General features: G+C 39.9%; 1 protein-coding gene across 1 annotated transcript in view; it reads left to right on the forward strand.

The window, feature by feature from the left end:
* Positions 1-14,384, forward strand: part of agbl4 (AGBL carboxypeptidase 4) — an 854,548-nt gene that overhangs the window by 628,191 nt on the left and 211,973 nt on the right. The gene's annotated exons all lie outside the window — the stretch shown is intronic.

A 14,384-nucleotide genomic window follows, 5' to 3' on the forward strand; every position in this document is an offset into this window, starting at 1 on the left:
TGTTAGTATTACTAGTACTGGATCAAACAGAAATGGGTGAACAACTGGTAGCTGAGTAAAGTGAAATAATGCAGATGTTGGAAATCTAAAATGGAAATAAAGAATGCTGAAAGCATTCAAGAGGGCCCAGAAGCATTCGTGGAGAGAGAAATAGAGTTATCAAACTGAAATTTTAATTCTTGCCGAACTTCAGAATCTCCTTCCTCATCTGGCCTAACCTTAAGACAAATATTTTCTGACACTTGGATTATACATTGTATTTTCCCTAACTAACCATTATTGGCAAAATCAGGCTACAAGTGCAGTGAGACCCATCTCAATGTCTGGAACAACTTTGCCATCCCTTACACTTTTCACAAGTGTCTTTCTCCACCCAAGCCTCCAAAATTTACTTTGCAAATGGCAGGATGTTGTTCTGCTCCTTATGAGACAAATCAAAATTCCATATTAACATTATGTAATTAGCATATCCTCCTTACATTATTGATTATGTAATTATCAGCTTTTCCCTCATTGATTGTATCATTTGTTATCTCACTAACAGGAAATTTAATCTGTGAAGCAGGGTTTCTGCAATATATTGGATTCACTAAATAATTAGGATATATGGCACAGAAATATGCAATTCGGCCCAAACAGTTTATGGAAAGTCCTCATGCTGCACAGGCACCACATAGCATCACAAACAACCAAAGGATTTTGGAGGAATTCCTGATTTTGCATCTCTAAAAGTTAAAGTAGTCTAAATATTATGGCATCAGATGATGTGATCTAAAGAGTTTTAGATGGTATACTTTGGAGGTAATGTTTGAACTCTTTGATGTTGCTAAAGCTACTGCTCCCACTCTAGTTCTACTCCTTGTAGCATCTATTATTTCCAGTTTTAATACTAGAAGTAACAAATTAAACAGCAAGGTAGAATCTTCCCAGCCTGTGAATGAGTGGAGCATGATGAGAGAATTGAGAAAATCAGGGAGCACGTTCAGGAAGGACCTTCTTGACATCAAGAGCAAAAAGTCCCATTTTCCAACCAAATGTTGAACAGTGAAAGGGGATTCTTGCGAGTGAGTAGCATGGATTATCACTCACCAACAGCCTCATTATTATTTGATTTCACTTCATTAATGTGTAGCCTCCCATCCTACCATCCACTATAGGAAAACTAGATCGTGAGAATACCAGGTGGATACCATTCACTGCTTGCTCCTCTCGAGTTCTATCATGGATATCCAGCATTAATGTCCCAGGGCATGCTCCCAAGCAGCAGAAATATGCACCCCACTTTCATGGACACTGGTATCTAACAAGTGTCAGCCTTCATGGCACATCTCCAATTCACTGCACAACACTGCTGCATTTCAGTGTTGCACTTTGGAATGCGCCAGCAGCTTTCATTAAGATGCTGTTGCATGGACAGATTTTGTGCAGGGACAGGCAGCCAGCTAATGGATTGGCTGCATCTCAGGGCTGTTCACTTGCTTTCTTAATGATCACTCACCTAGTGCCTACTCAGGTGCTTGCAACATTCCTGCCTTGCCTAGCCTTGCCATTTTGTATTTTATCCCCTCAAATGGAGCTTAAAAGCAGCTTGTCATGGTTGTTAGCACCGGCAATCAAGGGATTTCAATGTGTCAATGCATTGCTATGTCAATCTCACACCTATGTCATGTGCCAGTTGCTTATATACCAAAAACAGATTACATGTAAACAGCAGTGTATCAATAAGTACAAGGGTTTGAGCAAGGAAGATGTGTGTATCTGCACAATCTGGGGAGTCAGTCATATTCAGCCTTGTAGATCCAGTGCAACCCCAGCCTAGAGAATTCTAGGAACGTAGTTGGAGAGCTGTATAAGTATCAATCAGGGACCTGGTCATTGATTGTTCGGGGCATTCTGGCTAGCTACGTTGTCCAAGGGTGTGGACCATAATCAGTCCAAGGTTCTGTCCACTAAATGTCTAGGGCGAGGGGTGTAATCAGGGACTTGTGTTACCAGAGGAGGCCAGGAATTTTTTTGGTCAGGATGCACAGTGGATCACTACAGTGAAAGGGGCAGGGTGTCAAGTCAATATATAAATGGGAAAATGATCAAGCATTGGTTTGTAATTAGATTAGATTAGATTAGATTACTTACAGTGTGGAAACAGGCCCTTCGGCCCAACAAGTCCACACCGACCCGCCGAAGCGCAACCCACCCATACCCCTAAATGTACCCCTTTTTACCTAACACTATGGGCAATTTAGCATGGCCAATTCACCTGACCAGCGCATCTTTGGACTGTGGGAGGAAACCGGAGCACCCGGAGGAAACCAACGCAGACACGGGGAGAATGTGCAAACTCCACACAGTCAGTCGCCTGAGTCGGGAATTGACCCCGGGTCTCTAGCGCTGTGAGGCAGCAGTGCTAACCACTGTGCCACCGTGCCGCCCACAATGTGTCATGGGGATGGGGGGAGCGTGCAATGGTGGGCAGCACCCTGCTCTGTAATGAGAGAAAGGGAAGGTTGTCAAAGAAGATGACGTGTCTACCAGCTTTAGTGTTGGTGCAGGTGCAGGAAAAGTGGTGAAATGTGCCAATCAAGTGAATAGGCAGCACAGAGGACATGCAGAATTTGCAGTCAGTGGTTGTTGGGATGGATGAGCATTACTGAAGAAAGATGCTGTGTGTGAAAGTGATAGCATTGGTAGTTTTGATGGGTGGTGTGTATAGTAGCTGATACAAAATGAGTATGAAGTAGCAGAAGGAAGTTGGTGGTACTTACCCTGGAGCAACAGAGATGATCATTAACCTTTTTCCTCCATTGCTGAGTGGTCCTCCGAACTTTGGAGACCACACTGAACTAGGTCGTACTAGAAACTAGGCTGGCAAGGTTTGGTGGTGTGGTCTCCTCTTATGGTTCTGGAGGAAGAGCAAATTGCTCCTCTGCATTACCTCATCTATTAGAACTCTGAAAGCCCTGTCTGCAAAGTGGGGCACAAATTTCTCTTTGTCTGCCATGAGATCCCAAACTGTGATTAGCCATGCAGAGCTGGTCCAGAATGCCAACTATTTTCTGTACAACAATGTTTAAAAGATGGCTCCAGTGCAGAGATGCTCTTCTATTCCGGGGTAGCTGACCAGTGGTGACTTTTAACTACAACAAGCAAGAGAATTGGGCCAGCATTGGACTAAATTACACCTTAGAAGTGGAGTAGATGGTTAATAAGGTGATAGGACAAGAAAACCTACTAGATCCCATGGAGCGAAACCCTCTATGTAACTTGGAAAAATTAGACAGACAAAATATTGTTAACTTCAGCCACTAATTTTTATTTTTCAAAACATCTTTTTTTGTTTGAATGCATACTTCTGGGTGATAACAAACACAGAATGGAAAAGTTGGCTGCTTCTAGATATTACCAGTATAAAAGTGAACTTTGCATCTCTCTTGAATGTGACACCTTCCAATTGTATTAACTTTCTTGTCAGTCAACACAAAAGAACCTCACATAATGTCTCTCCCCGACTGGTGTGGTTTGAAAGAACACTACCAAAACTGCTTAAACTTGATGTAATGCAAGCAACAACCCAGTTATCTGCTACAAAACACAATGTTTTTTGATGAAGGGAAATCAACTCATTTGCTGCATATATCAAACCAAAACTCAAATCACATGATTGAAACTGGATTTTGAACAGCTATACAGACTTCTTTAATCAGTCTGCATGTAGCTCCAAGAGAACTCATAATAAGTGCCTCTGATCTCAATCTTTTTCAAAAACTGGAGTATGACAGGCAGTTGCTGTTGTCTGCAGTATTGAAATGTCTCCTAGGGTCTATTTTAGGGTGAGCCTTGAGCCTCCAGCTTCTGATATGTGCTGTAAGCATCTGGCCATTTATAGCCCTTTGAGATTAGAGATCCATATCTACATCTTCACAAAATACTGCACTCCATGTTAAAAAAAAGCTTGTTTCATATCTGTGACTCTAAAAGAAAGGTTGCTACTGACAACTATTTCTTTTACTCCCTATCCTGTGTTGTGTGGCATTTCTTTTTTGAACTAAGTTCTGTGGTTTATTTTGAATACTTTCAAACAATACTTCGCCATCTGTCAAAGTGGAATCAGATAAGCATAGAACATAGAACATTACAGCACAGTACAGGCCCTTTGGCCCTCAATGTTGCGTCGACCTGTCATACCAATCTGAAGCCCCATCTAACCTACACTATTCCATGTACATCAATATGCTTGTCCAATGACGACTTAGGAGAAAGTGAGGACTGCAGGTGCTGGAGATCAGAGCTGAAAATGTGTTGCTGGAAAAGCACAGCAGGTCAGGCAGCATCCAAGGAGCAGGAGAATCGACGTTTCAGGCATGAGCCCTTCTTCAGGAATGAGGAAAGTCATTCCTCCTTGAATGCTGCCTGACCTGCTGCACTTTTCCAGCAACACATTTTCAGCAATGACGACTTAAATGTACTTAAAGTTAGCGAATCTACTACCATTGCAGGCAAAGCATTCAATACCCTTACTACTCTCTGAGTAAAGAAACTACCTCTGACATCTGTTCTATATCTATCACCACTCAATTTAAAGCTATGCCCCCTCGTGCTCACCGTCACCATACTTGGAAAAAGTCTCTTCCTGTCCACCCTATCTAACCCTCTGATTATCTTATATGTCTCTATTAAGTAACCTCTCAACCTTCTTCTCTCTAACGAAAACAGCCTCAAGTCCCTCAGCCTTTCCTCGTAAGACCTTCTCTCCATACCAGGCAACATCCTAGTAAATCTCCTCTGTACCCTTTCCAAAGCTTCCACATCCTTCTTATAATGCGGTGACCAGAACTGTACACAATACTCCAAGTGCGGCTGCACCAGAGTTTTGTACAGCTGTAGCGTAACCTCATGGTTCCGGAACTCGATCCCTCTATTAATAAAAGCTAAAACACTGTATACCTTCTTAACAACCCTGTCAACCTGGGTGGCAACTTTCAAGGATCTGTGTACCTGGACACCGAGATCTCTCTGCTCATCTACATTACCAAGAATCTTACCATTAATCCAGTACTTTGCATTCCGGTTACTCCGACCAAATTAAATCACCTCACACTTGTCCGCATTAGACTCCATTTGCCACCTCTCAACCCAGCTCTGCAGCTTATCTATGTCTCTCTGTAACCTACAACATCCTTCGCCACTATCCACAACTCTACCGACCTTAGTGTTGTCTGCAAATTTACTAACCCACCCTTCTATGCCCTCATCCAGGTCGTTTATAAAAATGATGAACAGCAGTGGACCCAACACTGACCCTTGCGGTACACCACTGGTAACTGGACTCCAGGATGAACATTTCCCATCAACTACCACCCTCTGTCTTCTTTCAGCAAGCCAATTACTGATCCAAACTGCTATATCTCCCACAATCTCATTCTTCCACATTTTGTACAATAGCCTACTGTGGGGAACCTTATCGAACGCCTTGCTGAAATCCATATACACCACATCAACCAGTTTACTCTCATCTACCTATTTGGTCACCTTCTCAAAGAACTCAATAAGGTTTGTGAGGCACGACTTACCCTTCACAAAACCGTGCTGACTATCCCTAATCAAATTATTCTTTTCTAGATGAATATAAATCCTATCTCTTATAACCTTTTCCAACACTTTATCAACAACTGAAGTAAGGCTCACTGGTCTATAATTACCTGGGTTGTCTCTACTCCCCTTCTTGAACAGGGGAACCACATTTGCTATCCTCCAGTCTTCTGGCACTATTCCTGTAGACAATGATGATTTAAAGATCAATGCCAAAGGCTGGGCAATCTCCTTCCTGGCTTCCCAGAGGATAAATCCCATCTGGCCCAGGGGACTTATCTATTTTCACACTCTGCAGGATTTCTAATACCTCTTCCTTGTGAACCTCAATCCCACCTAGTCTAGTAGCCTGTATCTCAGTGTTCTCCTCGACAACATTGTCATTTTCTAGAGTGAATACTGTCGAAAAATATTCATTAAGTGCTTCCCCTATCTCCTCTAACTCCACACACAAGTTCCCATACTATTCTTGATTGGCCCTAATGTTACGCTCGTCATTCTTTTATTCCTTAAATACCTATAGAAAGCCTTAGGGTTTACCCTGATCCTATCCACCAACAACTTTTCCAGCTTTTCCAGCACAACACTCTCAACTCAGATAAGCATATGTTCATTCACAAGTGTTAAGGGTGGATTTGATTTTCTAAAATTGCAGTGGTATTTACAACTAAGCTTGTTTTTATATGGATTGGAGAATAGGCAAACTGGATAGAATTTTAGCACAAATAATTCATTTTCAACATTTCAGCTAGTCACTTCAAAGCTAAACTTGAAATTAAAGCTCAGTTTGAAGGCGATGTGAGAAATAGATTTTTATATGTGAACTGAGGTTATTAAACTAGATAATTACCTTCAAAGACTTTGCATCAATAATTTGAATGGTTTGCATCCCACTTGTGCAATTTAGACATTTTTTTTAAAGATTGTAAATTCCAAGCTTTCATAATAAACAAGAGCAATGATATGTAAAAAATATTAACACCACTAAATGGTCAGTTGTGGTTGAATAGATAATAAATAAGTCAGAAAAAATTGAAGCATGATGCAATCTGATTCCAATGCACCTATTTTTGAATTTAACGGAGATGTGTTTGGCTTCATACAAGTAACCTGTTTGATGGAATCAGTGCAGAACAGCAGGGGAAAGTCCAACAAATAGACTGAAGTCACAGGAGGCAATACCTATATAGTAGGGTGAACAAACCAAGCTTCTACCTCCTCATTCTCCCTGAAGAAAAGTGCCATGTCATTCAGTCACAGATATCTGCAAGTTTTCAAGAAGTATATGTGTTCTGTGCTGTTTCAGATTTTGCCATTTGTTGCGCAAATCATGATGTCCCTAGTTTTTTTGTTAGCTCTGATCCTTCCAAAGTGCTATGAAAAACAAGTCAACGCACCGACTATCTCCAAGATATAAGGCATTAGGCAGGTGGTTGTTTGTATGGGTTGTGAGTTTCATAAATTTAGGTAAATGTCAATAGCTAAAATGAGTGGGCCACAAAGGGAAACAAGCTCTCTGCATCTCCCAATGCACATCTGCCTCTCTAGCTGACTTCTTATAGGTACCTGCTTTCTCTAATTACAGCTGCTTAGATTGGTCTGAAGGTGACATTTGTTACTGTTGTGTTGTATTCTGCAATTTATCCAGAATTATAGTTGAAGGAGTAGAAAGGCATTCGGAAGGAAAGTTTGGATAAGGAGAATTTTGAAAAGGAGGAGGAGTATGAAAATGTGACTCCTACCTCCAAAGTCTTTCGTCATGTTGTTGTGGTTCTGTTCGCCGCACTGGGAATTTGCGTTGCAGACGTTTCGTCCCCTGTCTAGGTGACATCCTCAGTGCTTGGGAGCCTCCTTTGAAGTGCTTCTATGATCTTTCCTCCGGCATTTGTAGTGGTTTGAATCTGCCGCTTCCGGTTGTCAGTTCCAGCTGTCCGCTGCAGTGGTCGGTATATTGGGTCCAGGTCGATGTGCTTATTGATTGAATCTGTGGATGAGTGCCATGCCTCTAGGAATTCCCTGGCTGTTCTCTGTTTGGCTTGTCCTATAATAGTAGTGTTGTCCCAGTCGAATTCATGTTGCTTGTCATCTGTGTGTGTGGCTACTAAGGATAGCTGGTCGTGTCGTTTCGTGGCTAGTTGGTGTTCATGGATGCAGGTTGTTAGCTATCTTCCTGTTTGTCCTATGTAGTGTTTTGTGCAGTCCTTGCATGGGATTTTGTACACTACATTGGTTTTGCTCATGCTGGGTATCGGGTCCTTCGTTCTGGTGAGTTGTTGTCTGAGAGTAGCTGTTGGTTTGTGTTGTGTATGCATAACAGCACACAAACTGGATGAATAGGAAAGGTTTGGAGGGATATGGGCCAGGAGCAGGCAGATGGTACTAGTAGAGTTTGGGATTATGGTTAGTATGGACTAGTTGGACCAAAGAGTCAAAGTGTGGTGCTGGACGTGCACAGCCAGTCAGGCAGCATCTGAGGAGCAGGAGAATTGGCGTTTCGAGCATAAGCTCTTCATCAGGAATGCTGAAGAGCTTATACTCAAAACATCAACTCTCCTGTTCCTCGGATGCTGCCTGACTGGCTGTGCTTTTTCAGCACCAAATGTTTTGACTCTGATCTCCAGCATCTGCAGCCCTCACTTTCTCCTGGTTGGACCGAAGAGTTTATTTCTATGCTGTATGTTTCTATCAGGATTATTGAAACATATAACATTATTAGGAGGCTTGGCAGAGTAGATGCAGAGAGCTTGTTGCCCTTTGTGGGTCAGTCTTGGACCAAAGGGGATCATCTCAGTGTAAGGAGTTGCCCATTTGAGACAACAACGAGAAGGATTTTTTCTCCATAATCTCCATTATTACAGAGTATATATGAAACATCTGTCAATCCCTCATGACGTTCCTGATATACTTGCAGCATTCTCATTCTCAATTGTGATCTTTCAGTGTTTTGCCTTTGTGTCTAGCGGAGCACTGCTGCCCACACACCTCTGACCCCCACTGCCCCAGCTGGGAACCATCCATATATGTTCCTGTCACCAAGGAAAGAGTTGGTGGTGTAGTGCAATGTCACTGCAAATCTTAATCTTCTAGGGAAATAGATTCAAATCCCATCATTGTAGCTGGTACAATTTAAAATCAATTCATAAAAAATCTGCAGTTGAAAAGTAATCTGGATAGTCACGGTCACAACATTTTCATCAATTGTTATAAAATCCTATCTAATTCAGTAATGTCCTATGGGGAAGGAAGTCTGCCATCCTTACCTAGTCAAGTCTTACATGTAATCCAGACCATGGAAATATGCGTACTTTTAAATGCTGATATAGCCTAGAAAACCATTCAGTTCAAGAGTAATTATAGATGAGCAACAAATGTTGATCTTGTCAATGATGTCCACCTCCATGAAAGAAGAAATTTTAAAACATCATCTCTATCTCACTTACAAATTGTAAACAATAAAACAGATGTATCACATTGCAAATGGCTTGTGTATAGCAATGGTGGCTGAATATTTGGGGAGGTAGGGAAGCGCATAGACAGCAAAGGATGGTTTCTGCTGAAACCTAATAAAGTGTGAAGAGAGATGGATATGCTTATAAAGACAGAATGAAAGAGTCCTCAGCACAAATGTATGTACTAGTTAATGATATACTTACTTTCACTAACCTGGTTATATCATGAAATTGCTTTCTGTACTGCATCCAAGACCAGGACAAGAGGTATCTGTTGGTCACTTCAGCAGCAACTCCAACTATGCCTATTGCTAATAGCTACAGATTTCTTCATGCATTGCAGAGGAAAAGTATATCTCTCATCTAAGTGACTGCATCCAGCAGTAATTCTTGGAAAATATCACTGAATCTTCAGTTCTTTTAAGCATGCATTTCCGCTCTGGCCCTTGAAATAGTGGACTTGAGATTGGATCAGGTGAGTCAGCAGCATGTTCGTTGCACAAATTGAAGACACAAAACATGGAAATCAAAATATATTGCCTGAATCATTTGAAATAGAGAATCTGACTCGCTGACTTAACCACAGGTTTCACTCAACCATCATCTCTCAACCTCCCCTCTTGCTTGTAACCTTTTCTTTTGTATTAACATGAGGAATATATTGTAACCTTCCACATCTATTGCCTTTAACTTATTTCCTTGGTTACTTGTTTTATTGTTAATGTACCAAAGATATTTACTGTGGTTTAAATTTAATGTAATGCTTACAAAGGATTCAATCAATAATCCATTAATGTGGCTTTCATAGCTGAGTGTTTCTTTCCGTTTTTGTTCAAGAAGATCAATTTCAATTCACAAGGGCCATAACGTAATTATATTTTGCTTCTTGCACAAAAGAAATTCACATTTTGTGTGATTCTTGCTGATTCCAGCAGTATTTACATGCAATGGGAGTGTTTCCTTTAAAGGAAACAGTGATTGAATTTAGTATTCAAGAAGCTTGAAATGGGTAGAATAGAGTTGAATAGAAAATTATTGTCATGTGTACTTTTATGTGAAAAATACAGCAAAATGTTTTATAAGTCGCCCCACCATGTTGTGTATGTAAATCACACATAAGTCACACATAATAATAAACTTAAGACAAAGTTCATCACAGTTCAGTTAACTAGGGAAAGCCTACTTAGGAACGATAGAATACCCTGAACGGGGACAAGACCACCATGCCGGGCCACAGGAACACCTGAATGCCAAAGATGAAGAAGACCTCCACGCCGGGATGAGACCTCCATGTTGGGTCAAGACTGCCACAAGGGAGCCTGTCATGCTGGGCCAAGGCCGCGTTCTCCTCCTTCAGGTACTGCATCGAGCTATAGACCTGGAGTCTCAGCCTAGTCTGCAAGCCTGGGCCGGGCAAACAGCCCAGAACTTGTTCCTCAATTACTGGGAGACTAGGATGGAGTGGTGTCTGGCTCTTCTTGGTGTTACTGCAATTGCCATTATTGTCACCACTGGAGGCCTCCTGCTTCACTCACAATTTTCCAGGTTTAAAAGAAAAACAAAGAGAAAATAAAATAAAAGACAAAGAGCAAAAGTAAAAAGGAAAAAGAGTAAGAAAGCCCACAGGAGTGGATGAGCCCTGTACTCAGCCCTCTACTTTGCTGCCATTTTGCAAAAAGTGCATCTTGATGCACAAGACCTTTTTTTGTTGCATGAACAAAATGTAAAAGCCTATAGAAATGGTGATTATAAATTGCTAATTGTAATCACAGTATATAGTGGAATATATTTGTTCCTTGTATTCTGACAGACTCGTTCCTAAGATTTTTTTTACTCTTGAATAAAATCTGTGGTTTCCGTTATTGCAAAATATTTAATTGATTCTGTTCTTTCTTATTTTGCAGTCTATGATGTATGTTATAAGAATACAGTATATTCTTAAATAATGACAGTAATAGAAAATGCTAGAAATACCTAAGTGTCTGGTAAGAGAAAAAGAGTTAATGAGCACAGTTTTCCAGATCCCAGGATGGTGGTAATGGAGGAAGGATCATGCAAAACAGTGGACAGCCAAACTATACATTTGGGCCCACAATATAGCATCATTGCAATTTCTTGCAGACATTGGCTAAATGGCAAAATATAAGGACTGAACCAAAGATGCATACAGTTAACTTGAAACTTTAAGTTCACCAGTCTCAGGTAGTTCGACAGAGTTAGCTGAAATAGACTACCAAAGGAGTTTAATAACAAAGATGGTAAAGGGACAATGGTAAAAGTTTGGAAAATATTTCATGGCTTAATCCAATAAAAAAGAACTCCCATAAATTGATAAACCAACTATGCTTAACCAGGGAAGTTAGGGATAGCATCAAGTTGAAAAAAGATACCATTTCAAAGATTAGCAGCAAGCCAGAAAATTGTGAAAGTTTAAAAATGAACAAAAGACTAACAAAAAAAACAACATAAAGGCAGAAAATAAACTTTTAGGGAAATATGCAAGTAATATCTAAATGGATAACATTATGATATAATAATTGTATCATAGCATATGCTGTGAAGGTATAGAAGCTTCAGATTCTACCTTAACTGAGGCCAGTATAGCTGCCTTGCAAGAGTGCCACAGCGTTTTGGTTTGTAAGCCGACATTCCCCCTTTTCTGACCCCATCTCCCCAACAATGACAATAAAGCTGAGATCTTTGCTGTCTCTTTTGAGGGAAATCAGTTTTATATTTAAGGAAGGAATAAATAAGTGAATTTGTTAGTTCACTCTACTGAACATGTAATCATATTAAGCATGAATAACTTAATATGAGCCCAGACACTGAAGTACCCGTGATTGTAATGTATTATATATCAAGAGCTCTAATAGATGCTTGTTGAACCTTTCAGTAGCACAATATCCATATCTAGTTCTTATCTTACAGGAGTTAAGGTAAACACTGCCACATCAGGTACAAATATCTTGCTAGAGGTAAAGCCGCACCATAGTGGCAGGTCATGCTAATTTTGGCCTGTTGTCTTCTGCCTATTTAAATACTATGATGCCTAAGAAATTATTGTTTTCATTGTGTGTTGCAGCTGTAAGTTTGCTGCATGGTTGATACTATTGAAGATGTTGATGAATTCTTCCAACTTTGCTTCTGCGTGAGTCAAAATAACCTGGACAATATCACAAAAACAGAAGCCATTGTTGTTATATGACTGCATCACCAAATAAATGATTTAATGCAAATGAAAAAGGAACCCTTGAAAACCAAAGTAACGGGCAAAAGTCAAAACTCAGCCCACAATAAAAATCTCAAGAAGAACCCTGGGAAAATAATATTTTAGCCCCTGCTAGAAAGTTTCCTGTCCATCTGTAAGTTCTCCGAATAAATTTTGTCCTTTTGCATTCACTATTTCCTCAACAATTGGAGACTGAAGTGGTCTGTTTCCAAGTTGCTGCCTTGCAAATTGCAATGCTCCATTGCTGTAGCCACGATATCTAGCTTTGTTGCTGGAAATTATATATCTGATGATGGCTGTGACCCCCCGTTGTCTATAATTCTGCTGCCATTCCCTGGCCACTTGCTGCTTCCTGCTGACTGCTAGCCAGTGGCATGTAGCGAAAACCTGTGAGTCAGATCATCCAATCCTCTTTTCCTTTAGGCTTAAGGCTTTGGTCTGCAATCAGTTCCTGACTTCATCAAACCAGATTTCACAAATTTTAGTCACCATCCACAAAGCACAAGTAATGAGTGTGATAGAATACTGCATGTTTGCCTGGATGAGTACAGCTCACCAACACTCGAGACACCATGCAAGAGAAATCAGCCTGTTTGATTGGCAACACATCCACAAACATTCATTCCCTCCAACACCGAAATACAGTGGCAACAGTATGTGCCATCCACGAGATGGATTTAAGAAATTTAGCAATGTTCTCTAGATCGCACCATCGGAAACCATAGCTACTACCATCTAGAAAGACAAGGGCAGCAGATACATGCAAACAACACCACCTGCAAGCCTTCATCTTTCTGACTTGGAAACATAATTGCCGTTCCCTCATCGTTAAACTCTTAGAATTTCCTCCTCAGCAGCTTTGTTGGTGTACCAACACTAAATAGCTTGCAGTGGATCAAGAAGTCAGCTTACCACCATCTTTTGAAGGGTAACTATTGATAGGTCATAAATGTCCAGCCAGTAATGCCTATATTCCATGAATGAATGAAAAGAATCTTTCTGATTCTTGATGAAGGTCAAAATTTGAGATTTGATGTTTATAGTTTTAAATACTTTACTACTATTATATGAATTAGTAAGAACTGAATAAAGCTAGTTCTACATTGTGCTAAGTGATTTTGTATTACTTCTCCAAAAAAGTGGATTTTATGCTGTTGTCATTAAGCTGTATGTGAAAGGATTGTGAATTGGAGTTAGGGATAAAGCAGTGTAAATCAATTTTTTGAATGTGCTGTTTTTCATTGGAGGTCCCCAATAGTAACATAAGATCAGAGAATGAAATTACTTTTTGGAATAGTCAAAGATGAAAGGCTAACTTAATTTGATCCAACAGTTTGAATACTTTATATGCATTTATTTGAAAGATATACCAAAGGTAGGTTGAAAGCTTGATGATATGATCTACAATGCAATTTAACACTTTACAGTGTAAGGAAATCCAACTGTTTATGAATTTTCCATGAGGATCATTTATGTAGACATATATTAAAACCGTCTTTGCTCTGAATAACTATTACAATGATGTTAACAAAAAACTTTGTTAGACCATTTATACCATGCCATTTATATTTATCTTTCTTGGAGGACAAATGTTCAGACTTGATGCAATCGCATACATTAGATTAAAAGGAATAAATTAATGTAAATGTATATGATTCATTCCTCCTCTGCGAAATTAAGAAATTTTAGAAACAAGGACATTGCTTTCATATCTGGCAAACATGCCTTGATCTCAAATAATAGCTATATGACTGTTTAAGAAACAAAACAAATAACAATATAAAATAAATCATTTTAGTACTGACGTTTTTCTTTCCTTTACATAATCTGAAATATTTTTCCAGAATACAGAATTTAGCCGCACAGGTTTAAAGTGGAACCTAATGGGCCTTGTGTTTTTGTCTTCAGAAACTGATTTGATTGTGGCTTTCTGAGATACCTTAGGAAAAGGGTTAACAATATAATTGGCAATCTGGGATGTTTAAATGCAGGGTTTCAACATCTTCATTCAGTAAAATATACATTCACTGCCTGATATGATGTTGTCAGCAATGTAGTATGAAATCAACATGCAAATATTTGTTAATATTTGCTATCAACACAGATTTCAAATACTCTGC

This window comes from Chiloscyllium plagiosum, unplaced genomic scaffold (genome assembly GCF_037043375.1).
Source record: "Chiloscyllium plagiosum isolate Xiang-an unplaced genomic scaffold, Cpla_swu_hap1 HiC_scaffold_9, whole genome shotgun sequence".
In the NCBI taxonomy this organism is placed as follows: domain Eukaryota; kingdom Metazoa; phylum Chordata; class Chondrichthyes; order Orectolobiformes; family Hemiscylliidae; genus Chiloscyllium; species Chiloscyllium plagiosum.